General features: G+C 43.7%; 1 pseudogene; it reads right to left on the bottom strand.

The window, feature by feature from the left end:
- Positions 1–1059: 1059 nt before the first annotated feature.
- Positions 1060–20098, bottom strand: LOC118858024 (annotated as a pseudogene).
- Positions 20099–21236: the final 1138 nt, after the last annotated feature.

The raw sequence follows: 21236 nt of genomic DNA on the forward strand, positions 1-21236 counted from the left end.
TACACAACATCGAAGTGCATCAGAGAAGAGCTATTTGAGGTACGAGATGGAAAGTCATTAGCTTAGGGGGATCAGGGAAGGCTTCACGTTGGAGGCAGCATTTAAGTTGGGTTTTAAAGGATAGATGGGAATTTGTAAAGGGAAAAAGAAGAGGTGGGGCATTCCAGGTTTAAAAGCACAGCATGAACAAAGACCAAGAGGTACGAACACATGGTTGTCTTCAGGAGAAAGCAGGACAGAATTATAGAATTTTAGAATTGCAAGGGACTTTAGTTACCAACTTGTCCAACCCGTACCCAAAAAGGAATCCTTACTATTAAAATATGTGACAAGTGGTCATGTAGCCTCTTCTGGAAGACAACCAATGAAAATCTACTATCTTCTAAAGCAACCCACTCTATTTTTGGACAGCTTTAATTATTAGGAAGTTTTTCCTGCCATCAAGCCTAAATTTGCCCCTTTGCAACTTCTACTCATTATTCCTGATTCTGTCCTCTATTACCTACAGAATAAATTTAATCTCTTTTCCACATGACAAGCCTTCAGATACCTGAAGAAAGCTATTATGTTGCCCCTGAGCCCTCCTTCAGGTTAAACATTCCCAATTCCTTCAACTGATTCTAATGTGATTTGCATTCAAGATTCCTCACCACCCTAGTTTCCCTTCTCTGGACATTCTATAGCTAGCATTTATATAGCACTTTAAGGTTTGCAAAGCCTCTCCCTCCTTTTTTTTTAAACAGAATTGGAATTGGTTCCTTTATGGAAAAAAAAATTAAAATTAAATCAGTTTTTAAAAGCCACATCCTAGAGCTTTCCATTTCTGGCCCTGACTGTGGCCCTCTAACAGGGAGAAGCTCATGACCAGGGAAGAGATTAGAGAGGTTCCTCCCAATCCCATCTCCATCTTTAGGGGAAGAATTGAACCCCAAGGAAGAGGAAGCCCAGTCCCAGGCCCACATGTGTACCACCAAACGCTTCCTGGCCAGCTTCTGGCCTGTAGTATAGGGCACATGCCTCTACTCCTTGGCCTGAAAAATTAAAGGTATGGAAGGTATTCTAGATCTTGAAGGAGTCCCAGGAACCAGTGGTTATGGCCATCCCATCGTCACCCCAAGACAGTAAATACCACTGTCATGACCATTGAGGACACCTGCTCGGTCACCTTTCATGGCATCCCAAAAATTGCAGTTGAAGTCATCATGGCCAGCCAGCAGCAACTGGCCACTTTGGGAGAAGGCAAAAGATGATACCATAGATGGAATTGTCATGAGAGTACATGAATAGTTCTTGGTCTGGCTGAAGGCCAAAGAGGTGGCATGTAGTAGCAATAGAGTGCCTGGTGAAGGCATAGCTGTTTGGAAAGGTAGCCACAATGTTGATGTTAGTCATGGCCTGGGAAGTTTTGCTGGCATATGGAGTCCCAAACATCTCATAATTTAGAATAAATATCAGAGGCACCAGAAATGAAGCTCTGGACAGCCAGAGCCCAGGACAGGAACATCAAGTCCCCACTGTGCCAGCAAAGCCCACTGTCTGCCATCCTGTTTCTGTATCACATAAGGCACAGACTGTGTCTTCACAACTGATGACGATCTGGTGATCATCTAGGAATCAGCATCAAGATGGATACCCAGTGTGGCCTAGAAGCTCTCTGCTGACCCTGACTTTGCCATGTTGGGTTATGAGATTGTAGGCGGAGCAGATGTCTTAGCAGCCTCGAGTCTGTACCCCAGGACCCAGAGGCCCATTGTGTTTTCATCTGAATTCTTCCAACAGGGTCTAGGCCACTTGTAATCTCAGTAAGGGTTGAATCCTTGCTTGCTTTCTGGAATCTGGTTCTAGAGCTGCTTTGCCTCCTGTTTCAGCAGATTCAATTCCTTCATGTGGCAGCAGGGCGGCAGGCTCCTGAGGCTACATCTTTTCGGCATTCAGGCAGATCTGGGGAGGGAGCTAAATCAGAGGTTGGAGCCACCAGGACGTTCAGAATCTGTGGTGGTAGATCTCCTCAGTGAGGAGGTCGGATCTGGCAGGGAGGGGAGCCAGGGGTCTTGTATCTGCAGAAATGGATCTCTCAGTGTCATGAAGAACACTTTACATATGTTAACTTATTAATCTTCACGACGACCCTGTAATGTAGGTGCTCTTACAATGATTTTACAGATGAGGCACAGGGGTTAGTGACTTGCCTAGGGTCACACAGCTAGCCAGTATCAAAGTCACATTAGAACTCAAGACTTCCTGACTCCTGTATTCTATCTACCGTACCACCTACCTGCCTACAATTTATCAGTGTCCTTCTCAAGAGTGGCTCCCAGAATTGAATACAATACCCTAGATTTTGTCTGACTAGGGCTGAAGTCAAAGAGGATTATCATCTCATATCATTAGCAGCTATGACCCTCCAGCCCAAGACTGAATTAGTTTTTTTTTGACTACCCTATAATACTATCCACTCATAATTGAGCTTGCGGTCTATTAAAACTATATCTTTTTCAGGAAGCGCGTGCACGCGCGCGCACACACACACACACACAAAACTTCTAGTTAACAATGATTTTCCTATCCTGTATGTCTGTCCCTCTCAACTTTGTATCATCTGCAAATTTTATAAGCATGCCCTCCCTCAATGCCTTTATCCAAGTCATTGATAAAAATGTTCAACAGTTTAGGAATGAGCAGAAATCCCTGCCAACATGATGCTGAATCATTAACAATCATCCTTTTATCTCAACCAGCCAATAAGTTCCAAATCCATCAAATTATATTAGCATCTAAGTCCATGTAGGATCTCAATTTTGAGCTAGAGGTGACCTTAGAAGATAGCTAGCCCAATCTCCTCCTTTCACAAGAGAGAAACTGAGGCTTGGAGAATGCCCAGGGTCATCTCTCCATCTTTTCCTACAAAAGTAATCTGTGATAACTTATCAAACATTTTGACAAAATCTAGACAAACTATGTCTACGGCATTCTCTTGATCTACAGGTTCCCTGTCAAGAAAAGAAATAAGCTTAGTCAGGCATAAGCCGCGTTCCGTAAAGCCCTACTGGCTCTTTGTCATCTTTCCTTTTCTAGGTATTTATTATTGCTTTAATGAGACAATCTCAACTTCACTCAGGAAGCAAAGTCTAGCTCACTATAGCTTACAGACTCTGATGCTTCCCTTTGGGGCAACAAAATCATCTTTCTTCAATCCTGTAGTCCCTCTTCCATTTTCCATGATCTTTCTGCAGTGGCTCCGCAGTCACATCTGCCAGTTCTTCTAGTACCAAGTGGAGTTCATCTGGGCCAGGTGACTTGAATTCATCAAAAGTAAGTAGGCATGCCCTTATCATTTCCTTGCTTATCTTGGTATCATATCCCCACTAGACATCTTAGTTCTGTCCTTTCCAATGCTAAGGTCATTCTCCTTGGCAAAGAAAACAAGTGTAATCCTGACTTCAAGGATGGTGTCCTTGAAATACGTGAGAACCAAAGGCAGTACATTGTAGCAGAAAGCTGCAGATCTTTCTGGTTTCCTGGGGTCTTGAAAGAGTCGTTTCAGTCCTGTCCAACTCTTTGTGACCCCATTTGGGGTTTTCTTAGCAAAGATACTGGAGTGGTTTGCCATTTCCTTTTTCAGTTCATTTTACAGATGAGGAAACGGGTAAGCAGGGTGAAATGACTTACCCAGGGTCACACAGCTAGTAAGAATCTGATGACTATTCCTGATTCCAAGGCCGATGCTCTATTCACTGCACCACCTTGAAAGAGACTTCCATGGAAAAGCCACTCGTCCAAAGGGAGGAGGAGGATAAAGCACTGATTTGGGACTGCATGCTGACAGACCAAGCAAGATGAGTAGGGACAGAGCCTTCAGCCATTGCTCACCTGACAGCGACAAAGAGATGGCAATAGGGAGAAAGCTGGGAGTGGATCCAGATGCAGATTGACTGGAACTAACCAGAGGAATGGAAAACAGGGCAGGTGGAAGCATTGTATACCTGGTTGGTGAGATGCCCGGAATCCAGTGTGAGGAAGCCTTTGCCTCTGCAACCATCTTACTTCCTGTTTCCCTTCTGACCAATGGGAGGAGGTGTGCATGTGTGTGTGTATATGTGTATTGCTATAATACACACGCACACACACACACACACACACACACATATAAATAATTTGTCCCTTTAGCCATTGTAGCCTAAATTACAAAGCCATATTCCTTTGAATGCTGATTTGGATTTCTGTGTTCTTTGGAGCCACTATAAAAATACACAGCCATGACTTTCATTTGCTTATGTGTACATGGCTTGAAATTTAAAGTATGGAAGGTAACCCAAAGGAAACCAGATTTTTCTGGGAGCACTGGGGTGGGGGCCTGAGCCAGAAGGGAGAGACAGAGAGACACTCAGAGAGGTACAGATACAGACAGAGAGACAGAGAGAAAGTTCCTTAGATCTTATTCTAGCTTGCCTTTTTGAACCCTGAAAGAGGTTTAGCAAGACAATGAGCCAGTAAACTGAGCGGTGAAACATTCAGACCTGTGTGTACGTCAGCGTGACTAACACCTTCCCTTGTCTGGTGTTAGAAGATTCCTGGTACCACATACCTACACGGTCTACATTTCATGAGGACCTCCAACCTGCAGATGCAATATTAAATAACTCTTTCTTCTATTTGTTGTCAGACATTGTCTCATCTACTCCAAGCATTAGTCCTTGTCCTTTTTTAGATCATCTTCTTTTCCCCAATATAGCTTAAAAAAAAACTAAGCCCACTTTTTCTTTTTTTATAATTACTTTATTTTAACATTCATTAAATTTTTTTGAATTCCAAATTCTCTCCCTCCTTCAAGCCCCTGTCCCACCCACTGAGAAGGCAAGCAATGTGATAACAATTGTACACGTGAAATCATATGAAACAGAGTTCTATTTTAGCCATGTTGAACAAAAAAGGAAAAAAAAAGTCTTTTACAGTTGATCATCCAACAAGAATTATGTAAACAGGAGCTATCCGAAGAGACCAATGTGGATATGCAACTCCCCAACTGAAGCAGATTTTTAAGAGCTGTGTACGGAATATGGGTGCAAGGGCAAGTAAAGGAGGATGAATATGAGAGCATGGCGCAGTCTTTGAACAACAGTGTCAGATAAGAAATGAGGGGAATTATCGCAGAAAAGCCTGAGAAGACTTATATGTACTGATGCAAAGTGAAGTGAGCACAACCAGGAGAACATTCCTCACAGTGACAGCAACAGCGTAACGATAATTAATTGTAAAAGACTTAGCTACTCTAATCAATACAGTCATCTAAGGCAATTTCAAAGGGCTTATAATGAAAAAATGCTATCTAGATGTGAGAGAAAAACTAATGAACTCTCAGTGCAGATTGAAGAATACTTTTTTCACTAATTTATTTTTCTAGCCTTTTTTTCACATGATGGTCTTTTTTTTTTTTTTGTCAACCAAAATTGTACCCCTGGACCAGCAATATTGAGGTGGAGAAATAGATTTAAGTCTAGTCTGGTACCCCTCTCTGAGAGGAGAAGAGAGCTGGCAGCCATATTGCCCCTTTTCCCACTCCCCCCAAGGCAAGAATCATCGTCCTTGAATAGGTGAGATTCCAGAAATATTTATCTATGTCTTCCACCATTTGAATTTAGAGACTGTCAGCTCTCTTGGTTTAAAAGAAAAAAAATCTGCTTTTCTAAACATTGTTCCTTAAAGCAGGGCGCGGAAGATTTCTTCCATCTTCCATCTACCAGCTTGGCCCCTTCCTGCCAAACATTGGTTATACAAAAGACTATCCTAAATAGTGAATAATGAGTAAACCCATGTTTAGAGCTTGCTTCAGCATGTTGAGGGGAATCTCATTCTAAGAAAGAATGAAGAATGTTTCTCCTTTCCAAATCTTTCACACCAAATCTGTCGCTCATGCAGGCACTTGATGTCCCACCAGCATTCTCTCTCTGCCAATTTGGATAGTCTTATGCAAAATGTCCTAAACTTGGCTGGAAACTTGTGTGACAGACAAATAGACTATATAAACTAATTGCAGAATAGAATACATATATATGTTGGAGAATATCAGAAAAATCAGCTGTCGATTTAAGATAGGATCCAGGAAGAAGGACGAGTATGTCCATCTACCATTCCGAAGATTCGCTGATCATTTTTAACTATACACGGGTACTAATAAGTCTGTCTATGGCCCAACTAAATAGATTTTAATCTTCTCACTTGAGATTGTCTACTTCAGGTTCAAGGTACTCTGTGGGTGTTCATCCACCCAACATCTTAGCTCAAGCCACCACACCGCTGATGTATTTACAGTTACTAGTTATCTAGAGGAAACAAATAGTTTAAGACAAAGAAACAGCATAGTAAGAGAAGTAGTGATGAAATATTTCCCTCATGAATCCAGACTCACAAACACAAGCATAATCAGTAGCAAGAGTGTTTATTCCTAGGGAACAAACAGAGGGGCACACGCGTAGGAGTCGTGGCCAAGGAACACACCAGAAGAGGTATGCTGCAGGGAACACGTGTCCAGGACTCATAGTTAGAGGGGAATGCACATAGAGAACACGTGGCCATGTGGAGAGACAACACATGACACCCAAGATTCCTGGTGATATGATGAGGGTACTCCTACTGGTCCTGTTCCCTTTTGGTATCTTGTGACATGATCTGTTGCAGGTGTGGTGTTTCTTCCAGGCAGTATCATGCTGGTCTCTGGTCCCAACTAGGCACCAGCCTCTTGTTCCTTGCTAGGCATTGCTCAACTAGGCCTGTAGTTGTCAAGCTTTTCTCTGCATCCAGCTTCTGGCTTCAGGTTGAATCCTCAAATGAGATGCTGCCCCTTCTCCATAAGAGAAGAAGTGAACCCTACCATCTCTCTATTATCAAGGAGCCCAGAGGCTTAAGCTTCATCTCTTCGGTGAGGTATGCTCTTCACACACCCAATATCAGATTAGGAGAAAACCTGCAACTGTTTTTCTCCCCTCTACCAGAGCTGTAACTGTGGTCAAATTCTTCCCTCCAGAGAATCCATCCCTCCATGGGCCAAGCTATTTTGGAGCACAGAATAGTCAAGTAGCCAAGTGATGTGAGCAGGCATTTAATCTGTCTTTGCATCTTCTACTCAGCAGGGGTAAGATTCTTGTTCCAAGCCTCTATCAGACATAGGATTAGAAACTCTTTGGAAGTGCTACTTAAATTCTTTAAGGATACCTTGCAACTCCAAGCCCCTCTTCATGGAGAGCTTTGCCAGAGGAACCACACCAGAGTTATGTGGGTCTCAGTTTCCCCCAAACTTCAGCTTCTTTGGATCTTTTGCTAAAATGAAGGGGATCAGGAAGGACATGTCAGATATGGGACCAGCAGTGATATCATTGCTTACAAACTACAAGTGGGCCCAGCCAAACTGAAATGTAATTGGGAAATATTTAACAAAATAAATTAAAATATAACTGAACATAGTTAATGTTATTATGTGGTTTTCTAAGTTCACAGTGCCCTCTTTTCTATTCGAATTTGATTAGAGGTATTACCTTTCCACCTCAATCCTCTGTTCCAAATTTCTCCTTTTATTGTGTGTGTGTGTGTGTGTGTGTATAGTATTATGTAATACATAAAATATATATCATATAATATATGCAATATACATTGTCACATATACACATATAAATCAGCAAGGTTCCCAGGGCTTTATCCTATTTACAGTATTCATATCTTATATTATATATCTATCTATCTAACACATATGTCATAGATATGGTACCCTTCTATCAGAGTCAGTAATTTATTGGTTTTCTGTGGACTGTTGGTCCCTCCTCTCCCAAGGTGATTCAGACGGCTCAATGCTTGAGCACGTTGTTTTGGGTTATCATCTTTCCCAAGTCATAGCCAGAGCCCTGAACAATACACTTGTATGTCAGACTATAAAAAGACACATGAATTCAAAAGCAAAGGTAAAAATACATCAGAACAGGATGCTGGGTAACAATGATTTTTGCCAGGTAGTAGTTTTTTTTCAGCCCATACACAGGGGGAAAGGGTTGAGGAGGAGGGAACAAGAATTCATTAAGCACCTACAGCACCTACAATGTGCTGGGCCCTGTGCTGAGCAATTTACCAATATGATTATCTCATGTGATTCTCACAGCAGCTCTGGGAGGTAGATACTATTATAATCCCCATTCTATGGGGGAAGAAACTAAGGCAAATGGAGGTGAAGTGACTTGCCCAGGGTAACACAGCTACGAAATGTCTGAGGCTGGATTGGAACTGAGTCTTCACTCCAGTCCCAGCCCCTGTCCAGGGCACCATCCAGGTAGAACTCCTATCCTTATAGGAGTGTACACTCGAATTCCTCTTTCACCCTTCTGCTTCCTTTAACACAGCAGGAAAAAGTCAAAGAGTTCAAACTCATAGCATGAGTGATTGGAGCTTAGGGTCTGTTCTTCTTTTCCTCCTGAGTTTCCTTTTTCTTTAGTCTGATTGGTGAGGACTACACAGTGCTAATACCTCATCTTCTCTGCAATCACCCATTGCTCTCATGTGGCTCAGCCATAGTTCTTTCTGCCTTCTTGCCACCTGGCTACTGTCTTCTGATCCCTAACCCTTCCACCCACATGTCCATGCAGGAAACACCATGGAAGTCTTGTATCCTGGAGCTTTCCCTCATGAGCTCTTCCTAGGTCAAAAAGTGAGAAAAATGAAGTTTCACTGGAAAACCTTGAGTTAAGGGCAGAGGGAATCTCTGCCTACGTGAGATGCTGGGCCAGCTGCAAACACTGAACTTGGGGGTGGAGTGCTGGAGATGAGGCCATTAGTGCCAAATGTGAACTAAATATAGAAACTTCTAGTTTAGAAGGAACACAAAAGGGCTGGGGATGCGTGTAGGAAGACCCTTCAGAGTGGGAACGGTGCTGGACTTGTGGTTGAAATTTCTGGATTTAAATCCAAGTTGTGACAATTTCCAGGTAACCTTGACAAGTCATATAACCTTGCTAAGCCCCAGTTGCTTCATCGGTAAGATGTACATAATAGTGCAGGTACTCTGTGGCTCACAGGGTCATTGTGACTATCAAAGGAGATGATCTGTGCAAGGCTGATTTGCGACAATAAGATGCTAGAGAAATGTGCGTTATTATTTGCATAGCTTGGAGGAACCTTGAGAGGTCTAAGACTGACATAAAAGCCACTCACGCCCGCAAACCATCCACCCACATATGCGCACATAGAACACAAGACTAAAGGGACTATCAGCTACTCCCAGAATGCCTTCACCCATCTTAAGATTGACAGTGTGGCGTTATAGGGGCGTTGTGACCAGTATTTGCTTTTAATTAGCAGTTAGGACTGGAGTACATCACTCAGCACCAACTCTGAGGAAGCTGGCCACTTTTCTGAGTGGCATCACTCAGTCTATTAGTCTATTGGTCTGTATTGTCTAATCAAATCGATAGTACCCCCATCCTTCTAGCCATCCAGGTTCCCAACCTCAGAGTCATCCTTGATTCTTCACATTCTACACCTCTCCCTCTCTCTCCCTCTCTGTCTCTCTGTCTCTCTGTCTGTCTGTCTCTCTCTCCATCTCTCTCTCCATCTCTCTCTCTGTCTCTCTCTCCATCTCTCTCTCCATCTCTCTCCATCTCTCTCTCTATCTCTCTCCATCTCTCTCTCTCTGTCTCTGTCTCTCTCTGTCTCTCTCCATCTCTCTCTCTATCTCTCTCTTTCTCTGTCTCTCTCTCTGTCTCTCTCCATCTCTCTCTCTTTCTCTGTCTCTCTCTCCTCTCTCTCTCTCTCTCTCTCTCTCTCGCTCTCTCTCTCTCTCCATCCCTTTCTCTCTGTCTCTCTCTCCATCTCTCTCTGTCTCTCTCTGTCACTCTGTCTCTGTCTCTCTGTCTCTCTCTGTCACTCTGTCTCTCTCTCCAATCAAAGTTAAGTGATTTGCCCAGAGTCAAATAGCTAATAAGAGGCTGTATTTGAACTCAGGTCCTCCTGACTCCAGGTGCTCTATCCACTGTGCAGACCTTTGCCCTATACTTCTAATCGTTTGCCTGGTCCCATAAGTTCTACCTCCACAGCTCTTTCCTGTCTCTCTTACAGGGCCACCATTTTAGTATGGGCCCTTGTCATCTCTCACCTAGACTGTTGCAATAGACTCCTAATCGATCTCTCTGCCTCATGCTTCTCCCCCCCTGCCCTCCCACCAATCTATCTTCCACACAGATGCCAAAATGATATATTTTTTATTAAAAAAATTATTTTCAGTTTTAAATTCTCTCCCTCCTTCTACTTTCTTCTTTATCCATCGAGAAGGCAAGAAATATGATACTATTACACATATGAAATCATGCAAAACATTTCCACATTAATGTTGCAAAAAATCAAGAAAAATAAAGCAAAATTTGAAAACGTTTTCATCTGCAGTCAGAGTTTATCAGTTTCCTCTCTGGAAACGGCATTTTTCCTCATGAGTTCTTTGCCGTTGTCAGAGATCACCGTATTGACAAGAGCAGTCTTTCATAGTCGATTATCATTACAATATTTCTGTTACTGTGTACAATTCTCCTGGTTCTGCTCACTTTAACAAAGTGTGTTCTTAAAGTGAAGCTCTGGCCATGTCGCTTCCTGTATTAGGAGGGCAGAGTTTATAATCTCAAAGAGGATCATAAACATGTCTGAAACGTTCGGAATCGCCGGATATAAGAAACTCTCAAAGTAGAAGGCAGAAGAATCAAAACATTTATTTAGGCTCCACAGTAACCAACCCATGAACCAGCAACCCCATTTTGATATATTGATCAAAAGCTTCCAGGCCCAATAAGTACGCCTTGAAAGAGTAACCAGGAGGCTACAGAGAAGCATGATTGCGTAAAGCAAAATCATGTTTCCCCCTCTATGGTAATAAGATTACCCACTGGCCTGAAGTCTTTGTTCAGCTTTCTCCCGTAGGTCAGCTCTGCTACTGGCAGCTCCTGCTTCAGCTGTGTCTGTGGCTGTGGCTGTAACTGACGTAACTGCCGTAACTGTCGCTGTAACTGCCTCTGGTTCCAACGGAAGCTGCTTTTAACCATCCAGCTTCTGCGGGGGTGTAAGGTACGCCGGGGAAAGCACAGGCTCCCCCAATCCACTGGCCTGAAGTCTTTGTTCAGCTTCCTCCCGTAGGTCAGCTCTGCTACTGGCAGCTCCTGCTTCCACTGTGTCTGTAACTGACGTAACTGTCGTAACTGCCTCTGTAACTGCCTCTGGCTCCAACCGGAAAAGGAAGAGAGAGAGCTCTTCAAGCTGTCCTCTCCCCTCTTATAGGGTTTTTGACATCATCAAGCACCGCCTGAACGACCAGGGCCGATTGGTTCTTGACTTGGCCCCTCCCCCTAGCATAGCCGTTAACACCTCCCCTCAGCCAGCCCCATGACTCATCACACAGGAAGTTGTCTGCTTCCCTGGAATGCTCCTTGGGCCTCCTGCCCCGGAAGAGCAAGCCACAGTGTCCAGAGGCTCAATGAGGTAAGCTGAGTCATTCAAAGAAAACAAAGGCCATTCTGGCTACACTCCACCCCTTGTTATAGGATACATAATCTAATCAGCCATGTATCCTAGAACATACATTGTGATCCAATTACAAAGGAAACTAAAATATATCATTCATTATAAAGCAAAACATATCATTTGGTGACATTCCTAAATATTGGTTTACGATTCAAATGTGATCCACCCCTAGGTCCCAGCAAGATAATCTCTTCAATCAATCATCCCCAAAATAATTATTAATAATTCAAATGTCCACCCCTAAATCCTTGTATCCATTACATAGGATCAATAATATCATAACAATAAAACAACACAGCAAGGATAACACAAAATAAGTAAACAGAACACTATCATCATTTCCACCCCCCTTGAACGATTGGGGCTCAAAATCTTGGGGTGAGGGGTGAAGGTCTCATTTTCCATAGCTTCTTCATGCTGAAATTGGATGTAGAGATGGCCCTGCCCCCAAAAAGTCCCATTCCAGAGGTCATTTCTTTAACAAGCTGGCAGGAATTCCAAGAATGCTACATGCTTAGGCAGTCACCGGAAAGTGCAGGGTGCTTAAGCCTGAAGGAAACAAAACTAGCAACAAGGTTAGCCAAAACAAAGGACAAAAAGAATAGTCTGTGAATCTATTATTATAACCTATTCACGGTAAAATATATGGTTCAGGGGTACGATTTGGTAATTATTTTCCCCTGAATAGACAACTGTTACAGTGTTGTCCTTCCCATGGGCTATAACTTCTGCAGCCTTTGGAATATCATCTGGCTTCCGTTTTACCCATACCTTAGCTCCTGACTTTATTCTATCAATGGAGCAAGACCCTTTTGCCCCTCTAGTAGTTATTTTGGGAGGAGGGTCAGTTTTCACAAAGGGTATTTTTTCACAGGGGATAATAATGACTTGAACCATCCTATCATTTCTACAAAATTGTACAGGTTTTTTACCCATATTCTGGAGTGTCACAACAATTTCTTTTTGATAATTAGAATCTATCACTCCAGCCAATACATGTATTCCTTGAGCCGCTAATCCTGGTTTAGGTAATATCCGTCCAAGATGATTCTTGGGGATTCTCATACATACTCCAGTAGGGGTTTTTCTTATCTCTTTCCTATTTAACCTAAAATTCTCTATACAATGTAAATCATATCCTGCTGAACCAGGTGTTCCTGGACTTGGTAGTGGGACATCTTCCCTCACAGTCCAAAATTCAATGTTTTGGATCTCACATGTTTGCTGTTCTCTGATCTGCAGATTTGGGGTCATCATTCTGGCTAGAGGTGTACTCCCCCCTAAGGGCCTATTATTCAAATTACGTAAGGCAATAGACAAATTATCCTTCCAATGTCGATATGAATTATTTGAGCTTAATTTTCTCAGCTGTTCTTTCAACAATCCATTCATTCTTTCAATTAGCCCAGATGCTTGTGGGTAATATGGAATATGATATATCCATTCTATATTATTCAACACACAATATCTTTTCACTTCTTTGCCCTTGAAATGTGACCCATTGTCACTTTGAATCTGCATTGGGGTTCCATAATATAAACTTACAATATCTAGAGTTTTACAGGTGTTTTTCTGAGTTGCGTCTTTATAAGGACAAGCCACTAGTACACCGGAATAGGTGTCAACACACGTACATACATATTTACATCCTTTATCCTGGGGTAGTGGGCCAATATAATCTATCTGCCAAATTTGGGCTGGAACTTTTCCCCTTGCTATTTCTCCAGTAACTATCCTAGGAAGAGTTCGTTCTTTTTCTAATTGGCATATACAACACTCCTCTGTTATTTGTTTTAACAACGCATGAGAAATACTGATACCTCGATCCTGTGCCCATCGATGGGTGGCCTGGACCCCTAAATGGCCAGCAGTCTGGTGGACCCATCTTGCTAAGGCTGGGTCATCAGTTGGAGTCGGAGTAGGGACAATACATTCAGTAGCAATCTTTGCTAGTCGATCCGCATATGCATTGTACTCACGTTCTGGTGTGGTCAGGGTTGCATGAGCATCAACATGAAAAACTGACAGATCTGTAACCAAAGACATGTCCCATATATTTTCCCATAACTCTTTACCCCAAACTTGTTTGCCATGAATCTCCCAATTCTGATTCCTCCATATAGGCATCCACGTAGCTAATCCATTAGCTACCGCCCACGAGTCAGTAAATATATGACACTGTCCTCCTTTCTCTGCTCTGATGGCCTGATGCACTGCCATCAGTTCAGCATATTGGCTACTTCCACCTATCCCAGAACTTTCCAGAGTTCTCCTCGTACAGGGGTTATAGGCTACTGCTTTCCAATGTCTCTTCTGTCCTAAATATTTTGCTGTCCCATCAGTAAACCAAGCATGTTTCTTCTGTTCTTCATTTAGTCCGTCATATCCATTATTCCATTTCACTAAGGATGGTACCATCTGTTGCTTAGATTCAAGGGGCTTTTCATTGCTCTCAGTATCAATGTTCGCCACAGATTCATGTAGAGCAGAAACTCCATTTTTGCCTGCTCTGGACCTATTCTGAATATACCACTTCCATTTGATTATGCTTGCCTCTTGTGCATGTCCAATTCTGTGAGAAGCTGGGGTACTCATTACCCAAGTCATAATTGGAATTCCAGGCCTTAATACCACTTCATGACCCAGAGTTAGTTGCTCAGTTTCTACTAAAGCCCAATATGCAGCTAACAGCTGCTTCTCAAAAGGTGTATATTGCACTCCAGATGAGGGCAGTTTCCTTGACCAAAAGCCTAAAGGTACACTTCGGCTTTGTTGTTTTTGCCACAGACTCCAATTTGCATAGTCATCTTGTACAGTCACTTGTAACTCCACTGGCCCATTTTGCATAGGCCATAAGTCTAGAGCTAATTGAATAGCAGCCTTTGCTTCCTCAAAAGCTCTACTTTGTTCAAGTCCCCAGTCAAATTCATATTTCTTTCTGGTGACTTTATACAAGGGTTTTAAAATCTGTCCCAAATGTGGGATGTGGTGTCTCCAATAACCAAACAGCCCTATGAACTTTTGGGCCTCTTTCTTATTGGTAGGGGTGGGAAAATCCTGGATTTTTTGTCGAGCTTGTGGGAGAATTTCTCGCAGTCCTCTATTCCACTGTATCCCCAAGAATTTTACAGTTTGAGCTGGCCCTTGAACCTTTGCGGGGTTGATTTCCCATCCTTTGCTTTTCATATGGTCAATTAATAATACTAAACTCTCCTCCACCTCCTTTATATTCTTTCCCTGTATCATGATGTCATCTATGTAATGTGTAAGTTGTACACCAGGTAACTTTAATTCATCCAAATGTTCAGCTACAATCCTGTGGCAAATAGTTGGGCTATGAATATATCCTTGCGGCAGGCGTGTAAATGTATACTGTCGGCCTTGCCAAGTAAAAGCAAACTGATTCCATTGCTTGGGGTCTATTGGGATTGTAAAGAAGGCATTGGCCAAATCAATAACTGCATACCAAGTCCCTTCATGTTTTTGTATTCTCTCTATTAAAGTAACCGTGTCTGGGACAGCAGCATACAAGGGAGGAGTCACTTTGTTCAGCTGTCTATAATCTACTGTCATCCTCCATGTTCCATCTGATTTTCGGACTGGCCAGACAGGGTTGTTCCATTGAGTAGTTGTAGGGACTAACACTCCTGCCTCAACACATTCTCTTATAGTGTTGGCAATTTCATCTTGCCCACCTGGCACACGATATTGCCTCAAAGTAATTACTTCAGAAGGTTCGGGCAAAGTGATTGGATCCATCTTGATTTTCCCCACTAAGACTGCATTAATGCCTATTTTCCTCACAGCAAATTGGTATTTCCCTTCAGGTAAATTTAAGGTCATACCCTTCAAAATGTCTATTCCAATGATGTATTCAGGAATAGGCACAATAACCACACTATATTCTTTCTTGGGCAACTGTCCAATTTTCATCATCAATTTAACTTGTCTGGCTGATATTTCAGTCCCTCCTAGTCCTGTAATGGTAATAGGAGTTCCATGGCTGAACTTGTCTGGATTTCCATAAATAAGGGTGGCCTCGGCCCCAGTATCTATTAATGCCTCAGTTACCGTACTTGACCCATTTTTCCAATATATGGTCAAGTTAATGTGAGGTCTGCAATCCAGCCTGTGTATTTCCTTAATTTGGACTGGGGCTCGGCCTGTTCCCTAGTATTCCCTTTCATATGATTCACTTGGGTTTGAAGGTTCAACATCTGTAGTATTTGCAGGAGCAGTTCTTATTTCCCTATCTCTCCTGTTATCAAGGCCTTTATCTCTGTACATTCTATATAATTCATTGGTTGGAATTCCATCTATCATTTCAAAACCTACCCCTGCTCTCAATAAAGCAGTAAACATTTCTTTCCTTGTTACTCTCCTTTGGCGCCAAGTTTGCTGGTTATTCACTCTTCTCTCTCGAGGAGATCTATCCCTTCCCCAGTCACCTAAGTCATATAACTGTAAAATCTTATTTATCACTGTTGTAAGACGGCTCCCTACTTCTCCAAGTAATAAATTCAAAATTAGTTGTTTATAAGCAGGGGGAGCTGTCCTAATTATTAAATTCCTATGAGGCAGTCCCATTGGATCATTGTAATATTTGTCTGCAGTTCCTATCATAATGGCAGTCTTCATTACCTCCTCCTTTAGTCTCATGATACAATCTCTAAGTGAATACCAGGGTCTGTGCTCAGTGGGCCACATAGAATCAGTATCATATCTCTTATTGCATCCCACAGCGGCTAATGCCAACAGAGTAGTCCTGCTATCACCATCTTCTTGCTGATGATGTTCCCTAAAAGCTTGTTGAACTAGAGGATCATGGCTGATACCTATGAATCTCATGCAGTCTGTCCCATCTACTGATATTCCACTGGCCCCTTGATCACTGAGTCTTACCATCCAAGATATCAATGGTTCTCCTATTCTTTGGCTGAATCTACTCAAAATATCTGTGACCTCTTGCGGTGAGAAATCTTCCTGAATTTCCCTTGTAACTGAATCTTCACCTCGGGTTTCTGTCTTCCTCCTTTGTATGGGTCGAGCCCTTGTCTGATCATTTAGCCATCTCCTATGCTCTGTGTGAGGCACATCCTGAACCCCAGTAGTGTTTTGTGCCTCAGCCCCTAACATTGTCTCATTCTCTCCCCACTCACTTCCTCTGCCACCATGGCTAGGACGAAGCAGGCAGTCAGGCTCTTTCTGGGCTGGGTTGAAATGCACTCTGGGCTTTTTTAGTCTCCTGTTGCTCTTAGCCACATTAATAGAAAAGTTCTCATTTGAGTCAGTTTGGTCTCCTGCTATCTGAGATTCCTCTTCTTCCTGTGGGGTAGGAGTGCCCCCATGTCTTTCACTTAATCTCAATCTTTCGTATACTAGCCGGTAGGCTGATAACACTATCCAGCTTTGCCTAGATAGTGATGCCCCTGACTGAATCCCAACTTCTCGTAAACACTTTTCCAAATCCCTAGGATCTCCTCTCCGTAGCCTTGGTTCCCAGTTTTCACAGGGTCCAGCTTTTTTAGCCAATTCTTTTGCTAGGGAGGAATAAAATGGATCCTCCCATCCTGGGATATTCATCTCTTCCTCTGGAATTGTTCTGCTTCTAAATAGAGATCTTATACCTAGCGATCCCATCCTCGTCGCCAAATGTATTAGGAGGGCAGAGTTTATAATCTCAAAGAGGATCATAAACATGTCTGAAACGTTCGGAATCGCCGGATATAAGAAACTCTCAAAGTAGAAGGCAGAAGAATCAAAACATTTATTTAGGCTCCACAGTAACCAACCCATGAACCAGCAACCCCATTTTGATATATTGATCAAAAGCTTCCAGGCCCAATAAGTACGCCTTGAAAGAGTAACCAGGAGGCTACAGAGAAGCATGATTGCGTAAAGCAAAATCATGTTTCCCCCTCTATGGTAATAAGATTACCCACTGGCCTGAAGTCTTTGTTCAGCTTTCTCCCGTAGGTCAGCTCTGCTACTGGCAGCTCCTGCTTCAGCTGTGTCTGTGGCTGTGGCTGTAACTGACGTAACTGCCGTAACTGTCGCTGTAACTGCCTCTGGTTCCAACGGAAGCTGCTTTTAACCATCCAGCTTCTGCGGGGGTGTAAGGTACGCCGGGGAAAGCACAGGCTCCCCCAATCCACTGGCCTGAAGTCTTTGTTCAGCTTCCTCCCGTAGGTCAGCTCTGCTACTGGCAGCTCCTGCTTCCACTGTGTCTGTAACTGACGTAACTGTCGTAACTGCCTCTGTAACTGCCTCTGGCTCCAACCGGAAAAGGAAGAGAGAGAGCTCTTCAAGCTGTCCTCTCCCCTCTTATAGGGTTTTTGACATCATCAAGCACCGCCTGAACGACCAGGGCCGATTGGTTCTTGACTTGGCCCCTCCCCCTAGCATAGCCGTTAACACCTCCCCTCAGCCAGCCCCATGACTCATCACACAGGAAGTTGTCTGCTTCCCTGGAATGCTCCTTGGGCCTCCTGCCCCGGAAGAGCAAGCCACAGTGTCCAGAGGCTCAATGAGGTAAGCTGAGTCATTCAAAGAAAACAAAGGCCATTCTGGCTACACTTCCCTACCTCAATGAGCTTCAATGCCTTCCTGATGCATTTAGGATAAAGTACAAGTTCCTTTTTCTGTTGTTCAAACATTTTTCAGTTGTGTCTGACTCTTCGTGACCCCATCTGGGGTATTCTTGGCAGAGCTACTGAAGTGGTTTGCATTTCCTTCTCCAGCTCATTTTACAGTTGAGGAAAGGGAGGCAAACAGAGTTAAGTGACTTGCCTAGGGTCACACAGCTAGGAAGTGTCTGGGGTCAGATTTTAACTCTGGAAGTGAGTCTTCCTGATGCTGGGCCCTATGGCACCACCAACTGCCCCTTTAGCTCCTTCAGTTGGCAGTTAAGGTCCATCATAATCTGGTTCTAGGTGACCTTTCCAGATTTAGTAGGTATCATTCCCCTCATGGGTGCTACATTCCAGCCACAATGATTTACTTATTTTTCCACCTGCAGGACATTCCATCTCCAATTTCTGTGTTTTTGTGCAGGCTGCTCCTCAAATCTAGAAGGCACCTAGGCCTCTGAATGGAAGCTCAGCTCAATGGCTACCTGCAAAACAAGGCTTTTGATTCTCTTCTCCCACAACCTCCCCCCTCCCGGGCTGTTAATGCTCCACCAATTGCTTTGTATTTACTTAGGTGAGCATGTGTTATGTCCTCTGATCTTACCTAGGCTCCTCGAAGACAGATCTTGTTTCATTTTTGTCTTTTTATTCCCAGTCCTTGCATAATTCCTGTACATTAAAATGCTTATTAGTTGGCTGATAGATCCAAAAGCCGATCCTGTTTGAAGGGTCCTCCTCCTTCCTTCCTGTTGTCGCTGCATTTCCATTAAGGTTTCTGAACAGCCAGGATTTGGAGTCAGAGGATCTGGGTTTCAATCCTTTATTTCCTGAGTGACCTCGGGTAAATCATTTCCCTTCTCTGCAATTCCCTCATCTGTCAAATGTGGAGATTGGACTAGACGGCTTCTAAGTTCTCTCATAGCTCTAAACCGATGATCTCACAAATACTAAAGTTACGTAGAGGCAGCAAAGAGGAGCTGACTCGGAGGCCCATCGATCCCTGTACTGCTCAAACAGCTGGGAGGGCGGGGTGTGTGCGTGCGTGTGCGTTCACATGTGTCTGTGTGTGTGTGCGTTCACGTGTGTGTGTGTGTGTGTGTGTGTGTGTGTGTATGAGTGTGCACTGCACTACTCACAAAGTGCTTTCTATCCATTATCTCGGACACAAGTCTTCCCTAACTCAGAGGAATGACCAGGCTTGATGTCCTGGCCCGCCACGGGCTGAACTAACCCAACGGTCAGCGGTTGCTGCTGTGTCTTTTCTTTGAGCTGAAAGAGCTGGATTTCAGCTCTGATCTTCCTGGGACTTTTCGCTTTGATATTTCTGTGTTTTCTGTTTCCACTTTGTTCCCTTATTCTGGGCAGCTAGGTGGCAGTGGATACGGTGCCGGTCCTGGAGTCATGAAGTCCTGAGTTCAAAACTGGCCTCAGTTTGGTTCAATGTGAGGAGCTAGGAAGACTCATCTTCCAGAGTTCAAATGCGGCCTCAGACATTGACTGGCTGTGTGACCCTGGGCGAGTCACTTCACCCTGTTTGCCTCAGTTTCCTCATCCGTAAAATGTGCTGGAGAAGAAAATGGCAAACCACTCCAGTATCTTTGCCAAGAAAAAGCCAAAGGGGCATCAAAAAGAGCTGGGCGTGACGGAAATGACTGAATAGCAACGGACCCCTCATTCTAGGCAGCATGGCGCGTAGAGTTCCTGGAGTCAGGGAGACCTGAATTTGAATCCTGCCTTAGGCACGAGCTGTGTGATACTGGGTAAGTCACTTCACCTGTGTCTGTCTCAGTTCCCTCACCTGTGAAACAGGGATCATAGTAGCGCTGCTTCGTAAGGTTGATGTGAGGGTCAGATAAGAGAGCGCATGGAGAAGCGCCTGTACACTTTGGCAAACACACTGGAGCGGCTCGCCGTTTCTTTTTCCAGTTCATTTTGCAGATGAGGAAACCGAGGCAAACAGGGTGAAGTGACTCGCCCAGGGTCACACAGCCAGTAAGTGTCTGAGGCCAGATTTGAACTCAGGAAGATGAGTCTTCCTGAATCCAGGCCCAGCGCTCTATCCACTGAGCCCCCCAGCTGCCCTTTGAATCCTTCAGTCAGTCAGCAAACATTTATTATCATCATTAGTCCTTAGCATCGTGCCCGGTACACATCAGGGGCTTAATAAATGTTGATTGATTGATTATGTATCCCCAGCATTTCGCACAGGTGCCTTTGACATCTGATATCATCTCTCTCTGTCCACCGTCCTCCTTTGGGTGCAAATCAAGCAAATAAAATTGATGTCACCTTGTCAAAGTTGTTGATTGGTCCACGCAGTAGCAATTTCCGCTGTGGTTACTGCCGTCCACTGCAATGAGAGTCTGCCTCTGTCAACTAGCGGTCAACTTGTGACTGCTCTGCAGCCTCTCTCGTGCATCTTGTCTTCTTACCTAGACCACAAGGCCCCAGAGCTCCGCTTTCTTCTATCCTTTCCCTACGGTGTTTATGTAGTATTGTATAAGGAACAACACGCCTAGGTCCGCAAACTAATCTGGTTAATAGTATAACTTTGCCCACACCGATGTGCCCAGGGACATGTACATGAGGTGATCATATCAGACACGTTTCCCTGCCAGGCTCAGGACCGTCCTCCTAACAGTGGGGTCACTAAACTGCGCCCTAAATATACTAGACGCAATAAATATTTATTGAATGAGTCAAGAATGTGGTATAACTAGGGTAGGTCAACTATAGCTTTCTCAAGGTCGCCAGCATCCGAGGAGATATTCGTCTTCCTTCAGTGATGATCCCTTAGCCTGCTACATCCATGAAATAGCATGATTGTATGGCCATCCTACTTCCCTATCTAGCCTGAGTCCATTGTCTCTAGCATCCTGCCATCATTGCTTGCTTCTCTCCTAAGACCTGCCTTCTGTTCTCATACACACACACACACACACACACACACACACACACAATATTCCCCAACCCAATTCCTCCCTAGGGGTTGGAAAGTCAAGAGTTGGAGGTTGTTGGCCATGCCACAGGAATGCAGAATGGATTCTCTAAGGAATGGACTACCCCCTC

Source organism: Trichosurus vulpecula, chromosome 7 (genome assembly GCF_011100635.1).
Source record: "Trichosurus vulpecula isolate mTriVul1 chromosome 7, mTriVul1.pri, whole genome shotgun sequence".
In the NCBI taxonomy this organism is placed as follows: domain Eukaryota; kingdom Metazoa; phylum Chordata; class Mammalia; order Diprotodontia; family Phalangeridae; genus Trichosurus; species Trichosurus vulpecula.